Source organism: Adiantum capillus-veneris, chromosome 16, assembly GCF_014529385.1.
Source record: "Adiantum capillus-veneris isolate H3 chromosome 16, ASM1452938v2, whole genome shotgun sequence".
Classification (NCBI taxonomy): domain Eukaryota; kingdom Viridiplantae; phylum Streptophyta; class Polypodiopsida; order Polypodiales; family Pteridaceae; genus Adiantum; species Adiantum capillus-veneris.
The window spans coordinates 80,356,833-80,374,168 of record NC_140946.1 but is presented as its reverse complement, the minus strand read 5'-3'; the positions used below and the strand labels follow the sequence as shown (position 1 = coordinate 80,374,168).

At 43.3% G+C, this 17,336-nt stretch overlaps 1 pseudogene; it reads left to right on the top strand.

Annotated features, from left to right (window-relative positions):
• The first annotated feature begins 9,050 nt into the window (after positions 1–9,050).
• LOC147439334 (uncharacterized) lies at positions 9,051–10,490 on the top strand (annotated as a pseudogene).
• The last annotated feature ends 6,846 nt before the right edge of the window (positions 10,491–17,336 follow it).

The window sequence follows — 17,336 nt, the reverse complement described above, 5'->3', positions numbered from 1 at the left end:
CACCTCTTGAAGCATCTATCAAACATGTTTGAGAAGGTTGTATTTTGGGTAAGATGCAGCGTTGAAAGTTTTCAAAGGATGGTTCTGTTAGGGCCACATGTAGTTTACAACTTGTGCATAGTGATGTTTGTGGGCCCATGCAAACTCTGTCCTTGGGAAATTACCTTTACTTTGTGAATTTCATTGATGATTACTCCAGGCGTGTATGGGTGTATTTGCTTAAGGCAAAGTCCAAAGTGTTTTTGTGCTTCAAACAATTTTTGGTTATGGCTAAAAATGTCTCAAAATGTACTATGGCCACCCTCCGCTCCGATCGAAGGGGGAGTATATCTCTGATGAATTTAATTCATTTCTGGCTAGTCATGAGATAAAACACCAATGTACAATGTCTTATAGGTCTCACCAAAATGGTATTGCTGAGAGGAAAAATAAGTCACTCACAAAAATTACACGATGTATGGTCAAAGGTGAAGCTTTGCCGCATTTGTTTTGGCTTGAGGCCATCATGTGTGCCACTTATGTGCTTAATAGGTGTCCTAAAAAATCTTTGTAGTCTATGACTCCTTATGAAGCATGGCATGATAAAAAGTCTTCTTTTGAGTACATGCATGTTTTTGGTTGTTTGGCATATGCTTTTGTGCCACAAATGCAACACAAAAAATTGGATGATAAGGCTGTCAAATATTTTGTTGTTGGCTATAGTGCTAAAAGCAAAGGTTATAGGTTGTATCATCTGCAAACAAACTTGTGTATCTTGGTCTCATGGGATGTTGTGATTGTGGAATATTCTGCTCAGCCCTTGCTGTCATTTACTAGAGACAATAATGTAATCTCAGAGGACATTTATGAAACTTTGTTGCCTCTTTTTAGTGGTAAGAGTTTGAATGTAAATTCCAATGAATTATTGATGTAGATGTACATGATGAGGAAATGGATGAGAATCAGCAGGCTAGAGGTATGCTTAAATGATTGGTGCATACTTTGCGTGATAGTAAATTGGATGCACTTGTCTAGGTGTACTCGTCCAAGTTCTTACCATGCATCTTATGCATCAGATTGTTATGATTTGGAGTGTCTAGCTACCATGATGTTGAGGAACCTCTGTCTTTTCATGAAGCACAAAATATAAAAAATTGTATGGCTGTCATGCAATCTAAATATGATGCACTTATATTAAATGACACATGGACTTTATGCAATTTTTCTCCTCAAAAAAAGTTTACAAGTTTAAACGCAAGCCAGATGGTGAGATTGAACGCTATAAGTTGAAATGCAAGCCGGATGGTGAGATTGATTGCTATAAGCCTTGACTTGTTGCAAAGTATTATGCATAGAAAAAAAGAATAGATTATGAAGAGACTTTTTCTCCCACTTGTCATATGACTATTATGCATTTTCTATGTGCATTGGCAGCTCATTTTGGTTGGGATGTACATCAGTCAGACATTGTTACTGCTTTCTTAAATGGTGACATTTGAGGAAGTTTATGTAACGCAGCCTTGTTGTTTTTTCATTAAAGGGCAAATGTAAGAAAGCTTTGTATGGGTTGAAGCAATCTCCCCGTGCTTGGTATGAGAATGCTGACACTCATTTGGTCAAACGAGGATTTTCTAACAATACAATAGAAAGCACATTGTATGTAAAGCGTGAGGGTGATGTACTTCTCATAGTGGTTCTGTATGAGGAGGATTTGCTGATAACTGGACCAAATGAGAGACATGTTGCTGAATTTAATGCTGATTTGAATGCTATTTTCAAGATAAAATATTTGGGGTTGTTGCATCATTACTTGGGCATACAGTTTAAGCAATATGATGGTGGTATTGCCATGTGTCAACAAGCTACATAGAGACATTGCTATGAAGTTTGGACTTGAGGATTGAAAATGAAAACAAGTTTGTGATTGAGTCTTCATGATGCTGGTGATCCTATCGATGTCACTCTTTACTAAACTATTGTTGGCTGCCTTATTTATGTATGCAACACAATGGGCAAATATTCAATTTGTAGTCTCATAGGTCAACAGATTCATGCATAGCCTAGGATCTACGCTTTGGCAGGGTATCAAGAGGACTTTTTCCTACTTGAGTGGCACTTTATATCTTGGCTTATTTTATCCCAAGGGGGGGATCATTGCCGCCAGACTTACATGCTTTTTTGGACTCAGATTGGGCTAGTTGTTTTGACACATGAGTGTCAACAAGCGGGTTTTGTTTCATGCTCAGCAATTCATGTATCTCATGGTTGAGCAAGAAGAAACCTACTGTGGCCACTTCTAGTTGTGAGGTTGAGTACATGGTAGTCTTCACAACTACGATTGAGTGTATAAGGCTCAGACACCTTATGGTTGATTTGGGTGTTGGATAGGACACTGCCAACACTATCTACATTGATAGTCAAAGTGCATTAGAAGTTCAAAGGAACCTAGTTTTTCATGCTTGCACAAAGCACATTGAGGTGCATTACTACTATGTCAGGGAGAGGCTCCCAGAAAGAGAAATCAGCTTGGCTTGTGTGCCAACACAAGACAACCTTGTAGATCTTTTCACAAAGACATTATCTCGTGAGAAGTTTGAAGCTTTTTGCAAATATTTGGGCTTACTCCCCTTTGTGGATTGATCATGTCCTCTAGGCATGGCACTTCCCCTTACACTATGTGCCAGCTCTCGCTCACCGCATCACTCCCAGGGGGATTTGGTGCCATATACATGTGGTAGTGATGTGTGTGAACACACTTAGGACCATCGGGGCATTTTTTCCCTCACTAAGAGGTTTTTTTTCCTATGCATTGGATAAACATCCATCACTCTAGGGCTATCTATCATTCCATTGCACACTAAGTAATACACTCTCTATTGTGCTCCTTGCGCTTCCTTCGTCTTCTCCAAGCTGTGTGTTTTTTCTTGCAACACTAATTCCAACAATAAGAAGTAACCTACTGTGACCACTTCTAGTTCTAAGGCTGAGTACAAGGTAGTCTTCACAGCTACGGTTGAATGTGTATGGCTCAGACACCTTATGGGCTGATTTGTGTGTTGGATAGGACAGTGCCAACACTATCTACATTGATAGTCATAGACCATTTACAGTTGCAAGGAACCCATTTTCTCATTCTCGCACAAAGCGCATTGAGGTACATTACCACTATGTCAGGGAGAGTCTTTTAGCAAGAGAAATCATATTGACTTATGTGCCACCATAGGATAACCTTGCAGATCTTTTCAAAAAGGCATTTCCTCGTGAGAATTTTGAAGCTTTCCACAAAGCTTTGGGCTTACTCCCCTTTGTGGACTGATCATGTCCTCAAGGCATGGCACTTCCCTATACTCTATGTGCCAGCTCTTGTTCACCACATCACTCCCAAGAGGGATTTGTTACCATATACATGTGGTAGTGATGTGTGTGACCATTAGGGCATTTTTCCTTCACTAGGACGTTTTCTCCCCTGTGCAGTGTATATACAACCATCACTCTAGGGCTATCTATCATTCCATTCATACACTCTCTGTTGTGTGCCTTGAGCTTTCTTCAAATTCTCCAAGCTATGTGTGTTTTCATGCATTCCTAATTCCAACAAGTATTAAAATCCATTAATCAAAAGTAGACATTACAAGAGAGTTCCTAACAAAACTCCCTAGTTGATTCACCAAAGACATCTATCTCTATGTGAACTTCTACATCTTCATCATGAAACTCCACGACTCCATCCATCTCCGCATCTATCTCGGTATCTGATCACTCATTGTAAGGTTCAGGCATTTGCTCGTGAATAGCACCAACTTCAAGCTCAGGCTAATCATCTCGATCATCAATAATCCGTGCACGAAGCTCATTGTTGACGGGCGAGCGCCAACGACATGCATGCACCTTAATGAAATTATCTTTTGTGCAGTCACATTCATCACCCCTCTGACGACTTATGGGTGCCCGCCCGAGGACGTGCGCGAAATTAGGAAGGGAAGAGTGTCGTCGGGCGAGCGCCAACGACATGCATTGTGCTTCATTAGTGTGTACACATATGTGTATACACATATTCTTTGTATCTACGGGCTCTACTTGAGTTCCACTTTGTACGTCTATGAGTAGATGAGCCTAGATGCCTATTACATTTATTTGCACTTTTGGCCGGCCACCCATTTTTAGAAGCTCTTTGTATATAACTCAATTGACAAGATGTGAAAGGGCATTCTTAGAAGAGCCAACTCTTGGAGAGCAAAGAGAGCTCAAGAGAGTGTGAGGTGAGTGTGGAGAAGAAGAAGAGGAGTGGCTATGGAACTTGGAGTTTCCTCATACACATGTAGCCGACGTTTGGGGTTAATGGAAGCTAAGTCTCTCTACTTGATCTTGTCTTTCATGCTTATGTGTGTTGTTGTTGCTTGATTAAGTCTTAATCTCCTCTTCTCTCTCAAGTTTCCCTCTTGTTGGAGCATTCTAGCTTCACATGTGTGCTAGATTAGAGTGTGTGTGTACGTGTGTTGCATGCATTGATCTAATTAGGCTTCCGTGTGTGTGCTTAATGTGTGATTAGAGTGTGTGTGCTTGAGATGAAAGCAAGGGAAGCATCAATGTCCTCATGTGTAGAGAGTTAGAGTGTAGGTTGAGTGTGTGTGTGTGTGTAGACCTAGCTTCCGAGCTTTCCCTCTTCTATTCCCATTCTTTTTCCCTCTTCGTAGAGTCCTCAAGCTATCACATTTGGTGCATCTACGCCTCCATGCACTAGCCGGGTTCTGCTCCACCGGATTGACATTATGCCGGTGGATTGAGCTCTATTCTACGACCACCAACATTGGCGCCGTTGCCGGGGATCAAGCGCTTAAGCTAGAGGATCACCCGTTGTCGTGCTGTGACACGTACATAGTGGGAACGCAGGCTACAAGATCTATCTTGTAACTTTTTAGATACATAATTATCTTTCCTATAATGTACATATGCATATTTAAGTATAATAATAAGCTTTCTATCTCATCCTATTATTTTTCTCAAGGGTAACCTATTCTTACTTTACCATCAGAAAATACTATGGGAAAAGCTCAATAGCTCCGTCTCTTTAACTTGGGGCAAAAAGCATTGATTCTTTATTTCTACTATCTCATTATCATCTCACACCCTAGCTAGATCCTATATCTAGGGTAAACTCCAATATATATATATATATATATATTCCATGTATTTTTTATACTTTTCTTATATTTCTTTTTAAATAGCTACTAGGAGGGAATCAAATCCTAGTGGGACACTAGGTGGCATGATTTCAAAGATACACTTATTTTAATGCATTATTGCAAGCATGATTATAAAACTTTGTCAAGGAGCAATGTCATGCTTTCATATGGCATGAGGTGTCCTTTGTAATTAAATGAAAGTCTAGGCTAAGGGGACCACGAGAAGACTTTTGCTGCCAGAAATGGACCCTATTTTGATGAATTTTTTACACAAGGTTCCAATCCGAATTGGAAAATAATTGAAATGAAAATCGTAGCTACTGAGCTGAAGTTTCTGCCCATATTTTTATTTTTTTATTTGGAGCCACGGTTGAGGAAATATGATCAAAATACTGGACCCCAGTCTGCCCACATCATGCAGGGACAGCTCATTTCCAACTTTTCCAATTTCTATTTACACTGGCTCCTCTCTTCTTGTGTAAACCCTTGGGGATTTCCTTCACCTATAAAAGGGGACCTCTTCTTCCTTGAAAAGGAACTCAAGCATTCAAGCCATTGATGAGAGGAATTCTTGAGGGAGGGCGTAGTAATGCCTAATTGTACTTAGCCCCATTAACATAAGCCCAAGCCTACACTTTCTCCTAGAGGAAGACTAGCCACTCTTATACGCTATCCTTGGAAGATCAACTCTAATCAAAGAAGGTGTTGTACTTGGCGTATCAATTAACGTTGAATTTTACCCTCTTCTTCTCTCTCTCATCAATAATGGTGCCGAAGGGTTTCAAGTAAGATGTGTTCTACATTGATGTTTTCTTGATTTTTTGTTGTTTTCATTTTCATCTAAAATCCAACATATATATATGTATCTAATCTCATCTCCTTAACCAAACCTATCTCTCTCATTCTTAGTAATTCATCCTCTCTAGGTTCTCTTTGCTACAGGTACATCTCTCCCCGCAGTATCCTTATTGCCTACGGGCAAGAATAGGGCTTGGGAGGGAAACTTCTCATCTCTTCACTTCTCTCATATCTACATTTCTCACATACTATCCTAGATGAATAACCCACATGATGATCATTTCTATCGCTTTCACTCTGTACGATCTATTAGAATTAACGTATGGATTAGCCGAAAAATACACTTTCAACAACATATAGTGTTTCTCTTTCGCCCAGAAAGGCTTAATGAAATACTTCTATCACCGGATCCCATCATACTACCTCTCATAGACTATAAATTTTCTTTTGACGTAAGCGTAGTTATCTTGCTATGAACCAAGAGGATTTGTACACACAATTAATCCCAATCACTAGACAAAATATATACATTACGGTAAGCACAAAACTACAATTCCAAAGAACAATTCGTAGCCTATTTGGTCAGCCAAGATTGAATGCCATTAACTCATCTATTAACCCTTTCATATTACCCATGATACGATATGACCATAGCCTTGATGTTTTCATTTTCGTATTGTTTTGACATTCTCTTTTGTGTTCTTTCTTTGTGTGTGTGAGTGCAAGAGAGAAAGAGTGAGTCTTCTTTGATTGCACTTCTTTCCAAACCCTAGTCTTCATGGCATCTATGGTTTAACTCCTTCATATAGTTTTTGTTGAGTTCTCTCACAAACTCTCACAGCCATAAGCCCGGTGCTTTCCTGGCAAGACCGCAAATTTCTCGACACCGTGTGATGGATTGAGTTCACTAATCTTCATTAGGTTTTGGTTTATGGGTGTAGGAATGGTGGTAGGTTTTGATTTTGGTAGCATGTAGACTAATTTTGCGGTTTTTTCCTCTTTCTACACACTAATTTCTCACTAATCTACTAACAATTGAGCTTACACATGTATGGTTGTGCCTAATTAGAGGCAAGGTGCGCATGATTTTGGGTTGAAATCGTTGATGTTTTGTTGCAAATCATGCATTTGGGATTTGGTTGCTTGTAGGTGAAAACGCCGGATCCGGAGCTTCGCGTACACACACGATGTGTAATCGTCATTTGGACTTGGATTCGATGCGTTGATTATGGTCATGTAAGTGCTCTACGTCTCTTGTGTGCATTGGTGGTTTGGTGTTTGGGATTTAGTGCTTTGTGTGCTCTCTGAAATCCGTTTGAATGCCAATTTTTTAATGCCGGATTTGTGTGATTTGGTCATCCGTTTGTTGGTATAAGCATTGAGCATTCAATTTGTGCAATTGTACATCCGGGAAAGTGTATTTGTGCTTGCAAAAACGCTGATTTGGTTTGTGCATTCAAGTAGTCAAGCACTTAGCGTTTTCTCTGAAATCGTCATTTGGAAAGTATGCTTTTGATGCCATATTGATTTGTTTTGATTGTTTATGCATTTTGGTGCTACATTTGTGTTTCCGATATGGTATCAAAGTGATTTGAAAAGTTGCACTTCATTCGAATTTGATTTGGGTCGATTCGGGCCAACAACGCTCAAAAAACGCAAAAAAACGCTCCAAGAATCTCGCCTTTTGCTACCGTTTGGTATGTATGATGAATTAGCGGGTGATTCTTGGCGAGAATGTGTGTGTAAGTGAGCTTAAGGGGATGCTTAATTTTCAAAAATTTTCCGATGATTTTTTGTATTTTTAAAGCAATTTTTTGCCTCTTGAATGCCAAAAAATCAATTAATTGACCAAAAATTGATGAAAATTTAGGCAAAATTGAATAGCCGAATCCGTCGACGTATTCTTCATGAGCCCGAAACTTTTCCATATTTTTCGGGCTAAATTTTATATTTTTCGGATATTTGTTACGCTCTTGGGCAAAAGTTTTATTACTTTTTGGGATATTTTAAAAAATAAAAAAAGAAAAACACACACACACACACACACACACACACACGCACGCACGCACGCACGCACACACCCCCTCTCCCAAGGCGTTGCCCCCCTCCTTAATTCCTCCCCTCTCTTCCACTTTGTCCCCCCTGCCCCCCCCCCCCCCCTGTCACTTGTTCTCCTCCCCTCTTTTTTAATATTGTACCCCCCCTTGTCAATTGTCCTCTCTTCCACTTTATCCCCCCCTTTTTAATATTGTACGCCCCTTGTCAGCTGTCCCCCTTTCACTTTGTCCCCCCTCTCAATTTGTGTAGCACCCCTTATTTCAATGCCATGTAAAAGAAACCCCCTCCTCCTTTTTAATTTGTGCATAGTGCCCCTCTTATTTAAATTTTAGTAAAAAGACAAACCCTCCACGTTCACTTTCGATTTTTTAAGAGAGATAGATGCTTTTTTTTCTTAAGTTGCAAAAGTGAAGGGTTTGTGGCTAGAGGCTTTCCCACCACAAAAAAAGAAAAGCAAAAGAGAAGAGAAGAGCAAGTTCTCGCGTCATGTAGTGAGAAGGAGATAGGGTGTGTGCCCATGCAGCGAGAGAGAGATAGGAGCTTTTTTTGCGGATCGATGAGAGAGAGAGGGAGACTTCACACCTATTTGTCCACATATTCACTTGCACTCGCCTTCACTTGTATATGTGCATTCATGCACACACACGACCACTCACACGCGGACACATACGCATCCGCATTCGACAATCGACACACACGTGCATTCACGCGCGCCACATTGTACATTCGCTTCACACACACACGTTCACGTGCATCACCCCGCATATTCCGCACCGCACACCCCATTGACCCGATTGCCCGAGATTAGACATAGGAGCCCGACTAGAGAACCGTGCACACGTCGAGAGTACACTTTGCGCACACATGATGGTCATGATGAGCCACTGCTCCGAGTATATATTGCTCATGCTAATAGGCGAGCACAGAGGCCGACCCACTTACACAGACACACAGGGATACTTTTTTGTCCAGTGTCGTGCCTCCCTTGGCCCCACATAGACATTCCAGATAGTGCGAGTCCGTCCCGGTGACATGCTAGATGGCACATTTAGAGATGATTTTTATGCCACTTACGTGGTCGACTATTCGATTAGGCGAGAGGAGATAAAGCTAGTACACGCAAACGACTGCTTTGAGGCATTCGACCACCCTGAGTAGGTTATATTACTACGGGTAGGTCACCGAGTGATCTATACTGATAGTGCTCAGCGTCGATATCAGTTAGAGTGTCGTGCATCCAGTCAACGCCTATCCAGAGATGTTGTGACACTAGTTGGCAAGCCTAGAGACAGATGCTACCAAAGCACCGCAGGCACTGAGTTTTACTTCTTGACTTGTGGGTTGCCATATGATCCTCGACCGACCCAGTGCCCTGCTTCGAGTAGGAGTCCCTCACCTCCTCTAGACATAGTGCCACCACCCAGGACACTCAGGAGACCACCGCCAGGGTTCTCGTCACCTAGACCTGATTTGCTACCAGGCGTTTTGAGCTACCACGAGTCTAGAGCGATGCACACCTCGGCGAGTGCTAGTACTTTGCGTACCACTCATAGTGAGACTGAGAGCGAGAGCCCGTGAGCGACATATTTTAGGGAGTCTCCACCTCGACACCTTGCACCATCTAGAGACCCATCCCCGCCTCTGGTGACACATATTAGAGACCATACGAGAGAGGCGATGATGACCCCATCACCACCGTTGAGAGAACCAAAGTTCGGGCACAGTAGACTACACATTGTAGATATGAGTGCCCCTAGACCACTGACCACTACGCTTCAGGCACCGCTTGAGGCTAGAGAGACCGCAGGTAGCACGATACAGATAGAGGGTCAGATTCTATGTATCATAGGCCAGTACCAGCGTGGTGTTGCCTTCTATGTTGATTTACATGACCACTTATATGTGCGGATGGTAGACCCACAGCGACCACTGTCTTTACCTAGGCAGATTGTGAGAGTCTACACACAGGCCGATAGAGCAGTCCTTATTGATGAGCTTGGAGAGCAGTATTGCTCGATTGAGACCCTTGACTTCAATGATATTGAACGTGCACACCCAGATGATCGCCTAGACATGCAGACACATCCTAGGCTAGTGGAGCTTCACAGAGTTGAGCAAACCATGACCTATCTAGACAAGCTCGGTCGTAGGTACAGACGCTTGTCGATTGGTGGATCCAGAGATCCTTCAGCATACTTTCTTGCACATTTGATAGGAGATCCACGTGAGCGAGTTTATAGGGATACCGGCCACGCAGTGTACATTTTGACTATAGGTCTACCCTACTCCCTTCGACTTAGGCATCACGACTTATGTTTACCCACGACGGCCATGCTAGCTCCACGGTTACCGGGAGCTCCGAGTCCTCCAGTCACACCAGTTGCGATATCACCACCTAGGCCTCCTTTTTTGCGACGTATTTTACCACCTTGGGAGAGGCCCGATGAGGATGACACCTATCTTGACGAGTGAGTGACTGCACGAGAGAGAGCCGCTCAGGACACACCTATGCACGAGAGCCTCTGAGGTGTGTTCCACAAGAGATAGATCTAGCACTTAGCCTGCCACCACAGGTAGAGCCCCCGAGACTAGAGACTACTCAGAGCATTGTTAGGGAGCCTACACCACATGCCGCTCTCGTCCACGAGACTTCCAGCATGCAACAAGAGACCTCATAGAGTCGCACATTGAGTGACCCTGGCCTAGACACAGATGAGACCATTATGCAGTTCTTGGCTACCTATGAGTATCCTTGTTTAGATTTGCCGACCTCACAGTGGCCCTTAGAGATAGCTATCAAGCCAGAGCCATATGCGAGAGTCACTCCTTCTACGAGAGAGACTGCAGAGCCGATAGCATCGATGTCCCACACTTCTAGCATGCATAGTGGTGCCACAGTCTGTGAGCCATCGAGAGAGCATCCACCCCAGGTAGATGCCGCCTTAGTGCCATCTACGAGTGTCGATTCGCGATCATATCACCCAATTGAGCGGAGACCAGCCACGAGCCGTATATTGCTAGATCAGGTTCCTAGAGACCACGTTCGAGACACCACGCCGATAGAGGTTACACCACAGATACCTGGACGTACATGGACTAGAGTGACCTTTACTGACACACGATGTAGCGTTACGAGACCGCCTACTAGACTTGTTTGGAGACCACGTACACAGGCATCCCAACCATGTGTAGAACCTTCTCTAGACAGTGGTTCCGCAGCGACGAGTAGTGCCACCGAGGAGCGACCCATGATAGATCAGGCATGTAGTTTTCCACGTAGAGCTTCCCGGACCCTTCGACAGGTCTATGTTCCCCGTACTGAGATACACGCTAGATCTTTGCCTTGTGACGACACGATTGTGTTTATAGAGAGCCATATGACCGATGACGGACTTTCACATGGTTGGCTCACATCTAGACGGTCACTTGAGGCACATGACTATTTCAAGGGACAGAGACATGTTTGGGTACCTAGGCCACGAGTGGTAGCATACCCGGTGCATACACGATCATACCCTCGCGTGAGACCTCCACGAGCTAGATGTCGAGAGACAAGACGGCCCATAGAGAGGACAGCCCCTCCATAGCAGCGAGCATGTCCTAGAGATAGATGCACACACAGACATGCTAGACGAGCTCATACCGGTATCCCTATGAGAGCGCGAGCATTACAGATCTGGCTACCGAAGAGCCTTCCCCCTAGTTTATCACACGTAGACCCTAGCACAAGCTCGAGTCAGATTTCTATTGACCATCATAGAGACATAGAGCTATGTAGGAGTGTACCGGTGATACATGAGCTTCAGAGACCTATGACCAGTGACATAGAGGCTGATGTCATCCCTAGACATGATATTTTCCCTTCAGCGGAGACCACATGTATAGATCTAGGTGCTAGCCAGCCTTTGACCATTAGACAGAGAACTATCCTTTTATTTGGAGAGGGTTCTCTTATTCGTTCTAGTCGCACGCGACTTTGATTTGTATTGATTGATCATGGTGCACTAGACACATGCACATATACCAGAGGCACTTTTTCCCACTCGGTTTTTCCCTCTGGATATCTAGGTTTTTAGACCTTAGTTTAGGACTTTTATTTTGTTTTCACTATTGCTTCTTTTCCTTCTGATATGCCCCTCGAGGTATTGTGCTTTGTGTCTTACTTTTGTGCAGGAAAAAGAAGCATGAGGACTAGCTTGGCATTTACCCCCGGCGATTTGCACTTGGTGGGCCATCTCCATTGCTATTGGGGTCTATCGTCACATCCGGATACGAGGGTCCACCCCATTACAGGTGTACTTTTTCCATGATTGCCTCTTTCTCCTCTTATCACTACATTTTCCTTGATGTGCATAAACTTTGCACAACCACATGAGTTTTGGCAAGCTAGGCTAGCTTTTGCAAGTTTCCATCTAGGTATTTTGGTGCAAGTCATTAATTTAAGTTTGACCTTATTTTTAGTAATCATGGGTATGCATTTGTGACCTTGTGTTAATCCTAGTTCATGGCATTGCTAGCTCTAGGTTTTGAAAATTCTACTTAATGATTGACAAGCATTTAGGTGTGCTAGTTCTATGTGCAAGCTTGTTTCATTTGGTTACACTTTATGAGATTGCATCATACACTTTGGAAGAGAAATACAACCAAAAAACGCCAAAACAAAGGGCTAACAAATGAAAAATAAAGTCTATGTTTATGTGTACGGCCTATCGCCTTAGTGGTCTTTGGCAGGCGAGGGGAATCACCTTGGCTCGCTTGGTCAAGGCCCTAAACCGATGCCTTGGATTGTTAGGGGGTAGCCATGCCTTGAGTGAACTAGTAGACTCTTGGAGAAGGCCTTGTAGTCATACAAGGAACCAAGGTCGATGCTTGTCTCACTCTTGGATGGTCGCCATGTGCTTTAAATTCCTATGTCTGCATAAAATCAAAAGGCAAATGAAGCCTCTTCCACTTGAAATTCAAAGATTCTCATATTTGTTTACTTCTTGAAATGCGCCCAAGCCTAGCTCTAGTGCCATTTAGATGTTTGTTTCTTATTAAGCATGCTAATTTCACTTCTTAGACTTGGCATAGTTGAGACCTTAGATTAAAACTCGGACACCTTTTGCTAACTCATGCATTACTTCCAATAAGCTTGGACTTTAATGAAGTGCCTACACTTGACCATCTAATGTACTTTACAATTGCTATGCTTGCTTTGCAACACTCTAATGTGGTTGCTGCTATTCATTGCTTCTCTTTTATTATGCACTCTCACTCTTATGTTGGACTAGCATGCACCTTAATGAAATTATCTTTTGTGCAGCCACATTCATCACCCCTCTGACGACTTATGGGTGCCCGCCCGAGGACGTGCGCGAAATTAGGAAGGGAAGAGTGTCGTCGGGCGAGCGCCAACGACATGCATTGTGCTTCATTAGTGTGTACACATATGTGTATACACATATTCTTTGTATCTACGGGCTCTACTTGAGTTCCACTTTGTACGTCTATGAGTAGATGAGCCTAGATGCCTATTACATTTATTTGCACTTTTGGCCGGCCACCCATTTTTAGAAGCTCTTTGTATATAACTCAATTGACAAGATGTGAAAGGGCATTCTTAGAAGAGCCAACTCTTGGAGAGCAAAGAGAGCTCAAGAGAGTGTGAGGTGAGTGTGGAGAAGAAGAAGAGGAGTGGCTATGGAACTTGGAGTTTCCTCATACACATGTAGCCGACGTTTGGGGTTAATGGAAGCTAAGTCTCTCTACTTGCTCTTGTCTTTCATGCTTATGTGTGTTGTTGTTGCTTGATTAAGTCTTAATCTCCTCTTCTCTCTCAAGTTTCCCTCTTGTTGGAGCATTCTAGCTTCACATGTGTGCTAGATTAGAGTGTGTGTGTACGTGTGTTGCATGCATTGATCTAATTAGGCTTCCGTGTGTGTGCTTAATGTGTGATTAGAGTGTGTGTGCTTGAGATGAAAGCAAGGGAAGCATCAATGTCCTCATGTGTAGAGAGTTAGAGTGTAGGTTGAGTGTGTGTGTGTGTAGATCTATCTTCCTGAGCTTTCCCTCTTCTATTCCCATTCTTTTTCCCTCTTCGTAGAGTCCTCAAGCTATCACATTTGGTGCATCTACGCCTCCATGCACTAGCCGGGTTTTGATCCACCGGATTGACATTATGTTGGTGGGTTGAGCTCTATTCTACGACTGCCAACACTCATGTATCTCTTCGTTATCAATCTTCAATGATTCTTTACAGACTTGTTTACTTCGTGGAGCAACATGGACGACAAGGAGCTAGTGTTGTCTAGTCAAATCTTCTTTGTGTTGTTCCTTCCATATCGAATCTATAATAAACACAACCCATTCACAATGTTGCTGTTAAGTATGGAGCCTGATTTACCCTTGTAATTTTCTGTGGTAAAAGTGCACATTTGTAAGGCCGCCATTATGAGGAGAAGCCATCGTGCGTGAAGGAAAATCACTCACCAGAAACCAAAATTTTCACGGACAAGAATCAGGGGCAACTTTAAAGGCCGGAATATTCTTTTTCGTCGGGATATTATGGCCGGACGGCGGCCGGAAAGTGGTCGGAAAACAACCGGTCGGTTGGCCGGTGGCCGGTAGTCAATGGCCGATGGCCGGTGGCTGGTGGTTGGAAGTCAATGGCTGGTGGCCGGTGGCCGAATTCAAAAGCGGACTTGTCTTCTCAAGGGCGGCCACACATGGGCGGATTGGAGGGTCCGATTTGGACTTATTCGCACAAGGGCGGCTACACATGGCTGTCTCTCATAAGAGAGGGTAGCCCTTTTGGCCTATAAAAGGAGGCCATTTTTACACACATTTCATAGTGTGAAGTTGATGCAACAAGGTGAGTGTGAGGTGGTGAGAGTGAAGCAAGGCGAGAGCTCCATTAAGGGTATAATCCCTTTGTAAACTACTTCTTGTTTTGAAGTACTAAATCCATTGAGTGGCTGCTTTCCCGTGGACGTAGCCCACATTGGGTGAACTACGTATATCGTGTGTACTCTCTCTCTCTCTCTCTCTCTCTCTCTCTCTCTCTCTCTCTCTACTCTATAATCTCGTGTATATAAATCTGTCTCTCTCCATTAAGTAATCTACTCAATTATCTATTTAGCTACGTCTTATTTCCTAACAGTTGCAAAAGAACAAATTTATCTCGCTCATCCGTCCACACCCGCCTAGAGCTAACTTGAACATGGACATGTTGTCGACCGATCGGTTGGGACAAGTCAACCACATCAATCCCTGTCCATAAGATTTGGATCTCTTCGATAAGTGGTGCAAGATAAATATCCATGTTCTTTCCCTTGTACTTCCTTGGAATGACACGGGGATAGCAGTACCACATTCTAGCTCACCCAGGGCTAATGATGCCAGACTTTCGGAGCCAAGCCGCGAGAACCGACCCCATTCGGGGAGCAGAAAATAAAAAACAAAAAAAATATTTTTTTTTCCTATTTTTCTTGCATATTTCTGCCACCACCCCCACCTTTCCCTTGCTGGTGTGCATGCAACTGTGGCCGCCCCCTCTTGGCATCACCTTCTTCCCCCTCTCTCCTCTATTATCAAGACAAACAAGCTCTCTCTCTCTCTCTCTACCTTCCTTGGCCACTCTCTCTCTCTCTCTCTCTCTCTCTCTCTCTCTCTCTCTCTCTCTCTCTCTCTCTCTCTCTCTCTCTCTCTCTCTCTCTCTCTCTCTCTCTCTCTCTCCTCCTCCATTACACACTCAGCCAATGGCCTCCCCCCTCTCTCTCATTTTGTCAAGCCAGCAAGGCCCATAATCGGCCAATTGTCTCCCTCTCTCTCTCGCTCTCTCTCGCTCTCTCTCTCTCTCTCTCTCTCTCTCTCTCTCTCTCTCGTTTCCCCACCCATGCTCGCTCTCTCTCCATCTCTCACTCTTTCCATCTCTCTCTGTCTCTTGCTCTTTGTGTAGCAGCCAGCGAACATGCCCAAATAAGCTCATCTCTCTCTCTCTCTCTCTCTCTCTCTCTCTCTCTCTCTCTCTCTCTCTCTCTCTCTCTCTCTCTCTCTCTCGTTACTCACCAATAACCACATGCTCCCTCAGTCTCTCTCTGGCATGCTCTCCCTCCTTTAGCCTCTCATCACCCGGTTGACTCCCTCTCTCTCTCTTTCTCTCTCCCAATCTGTGTGTCAGTAGCCAGGCCAACCCATAGGGTGCAAAACAGAATCTCTCTCTCTTAGCACCCACCAGACACACACCTACCCATACCCATACACACCCACTCTCACACTCTCCCTCCCTCTCTCCCCATCTCTCGCTCATTGTCCCTTCCCCTCTCAGCCCTATATCTCTCTCTCTTCCTCGGCAACATCATCCCGAAGCAAAAGTTGCGCTCTCTCTCATTCATTAGTTACACACACTCACACACAACCCATATACATACCCGCACACACTCCATCGGTCTCTCTTACCCATACACTAAACACACACACACACACACACACACACACACACATTGCACACACAGAACACGTTGTTGAGAAATTTGCAGTCTTGCCAGGAAAGCACTGGGCTTATGGCTGTGAGTGTTTGTGAGAGAAATCAACAAAAACTATATGAAGGAGTTAAACCATAGATGCCATGAAGACTAGGGTTTGGAAAGAAGTGCAATCAAAGAAGACTCACTCTTTCTCTCTTGCACTCACACACACAAAGAATGAACACAAAAGAGAATGTCAAAACAATACGAAAATGAAAACATCAAGGCTATGGTCATATCGTATCATGGGTAATATGAAAGGGTTAATGGATGAGTTATTGGCATTCAATCTTGACTGACCAAATAGGCTACGAATTGTTCTTTGGAATTGTAGTTTTGGGCTTACCATAATATATATATTTTGTCTAGTGATTGGGATTAATTGTGTGTACAAATCCTCTTGGTTCATAGCAAGATAACTACGCTTACGTCAAAAGAAAAGTTATAGTCTATGAGAGGTAGTATGATGGGATCCGGTGATAGAAGTATTTCATTAAGCCTTTCTGGGCGAAAGAGAAACACTATACGTTGTTGAAAGTGAATTTTTCGGCTAATCCATACGTTAATTCTAATAGATCGTACAGAGTGAAAGCGATAGAAATGATCATCATGTGGGTTATTCATCTAGGATAGTATGTGAGAAATGTAGATATGAGAGAAGTGAAGAGATGAGAAGTTTCCCTCCCAAGTCCTATTCTTGCCCGTAGGCAATAAGGATAATGCGGGGAGAGATGTACCTGTAGAAAAGAGAACCTAGAATTTGCAGAGAGGATGAATTACTAAGAATGAGAGAGATAGGTTTGGTTAAGGA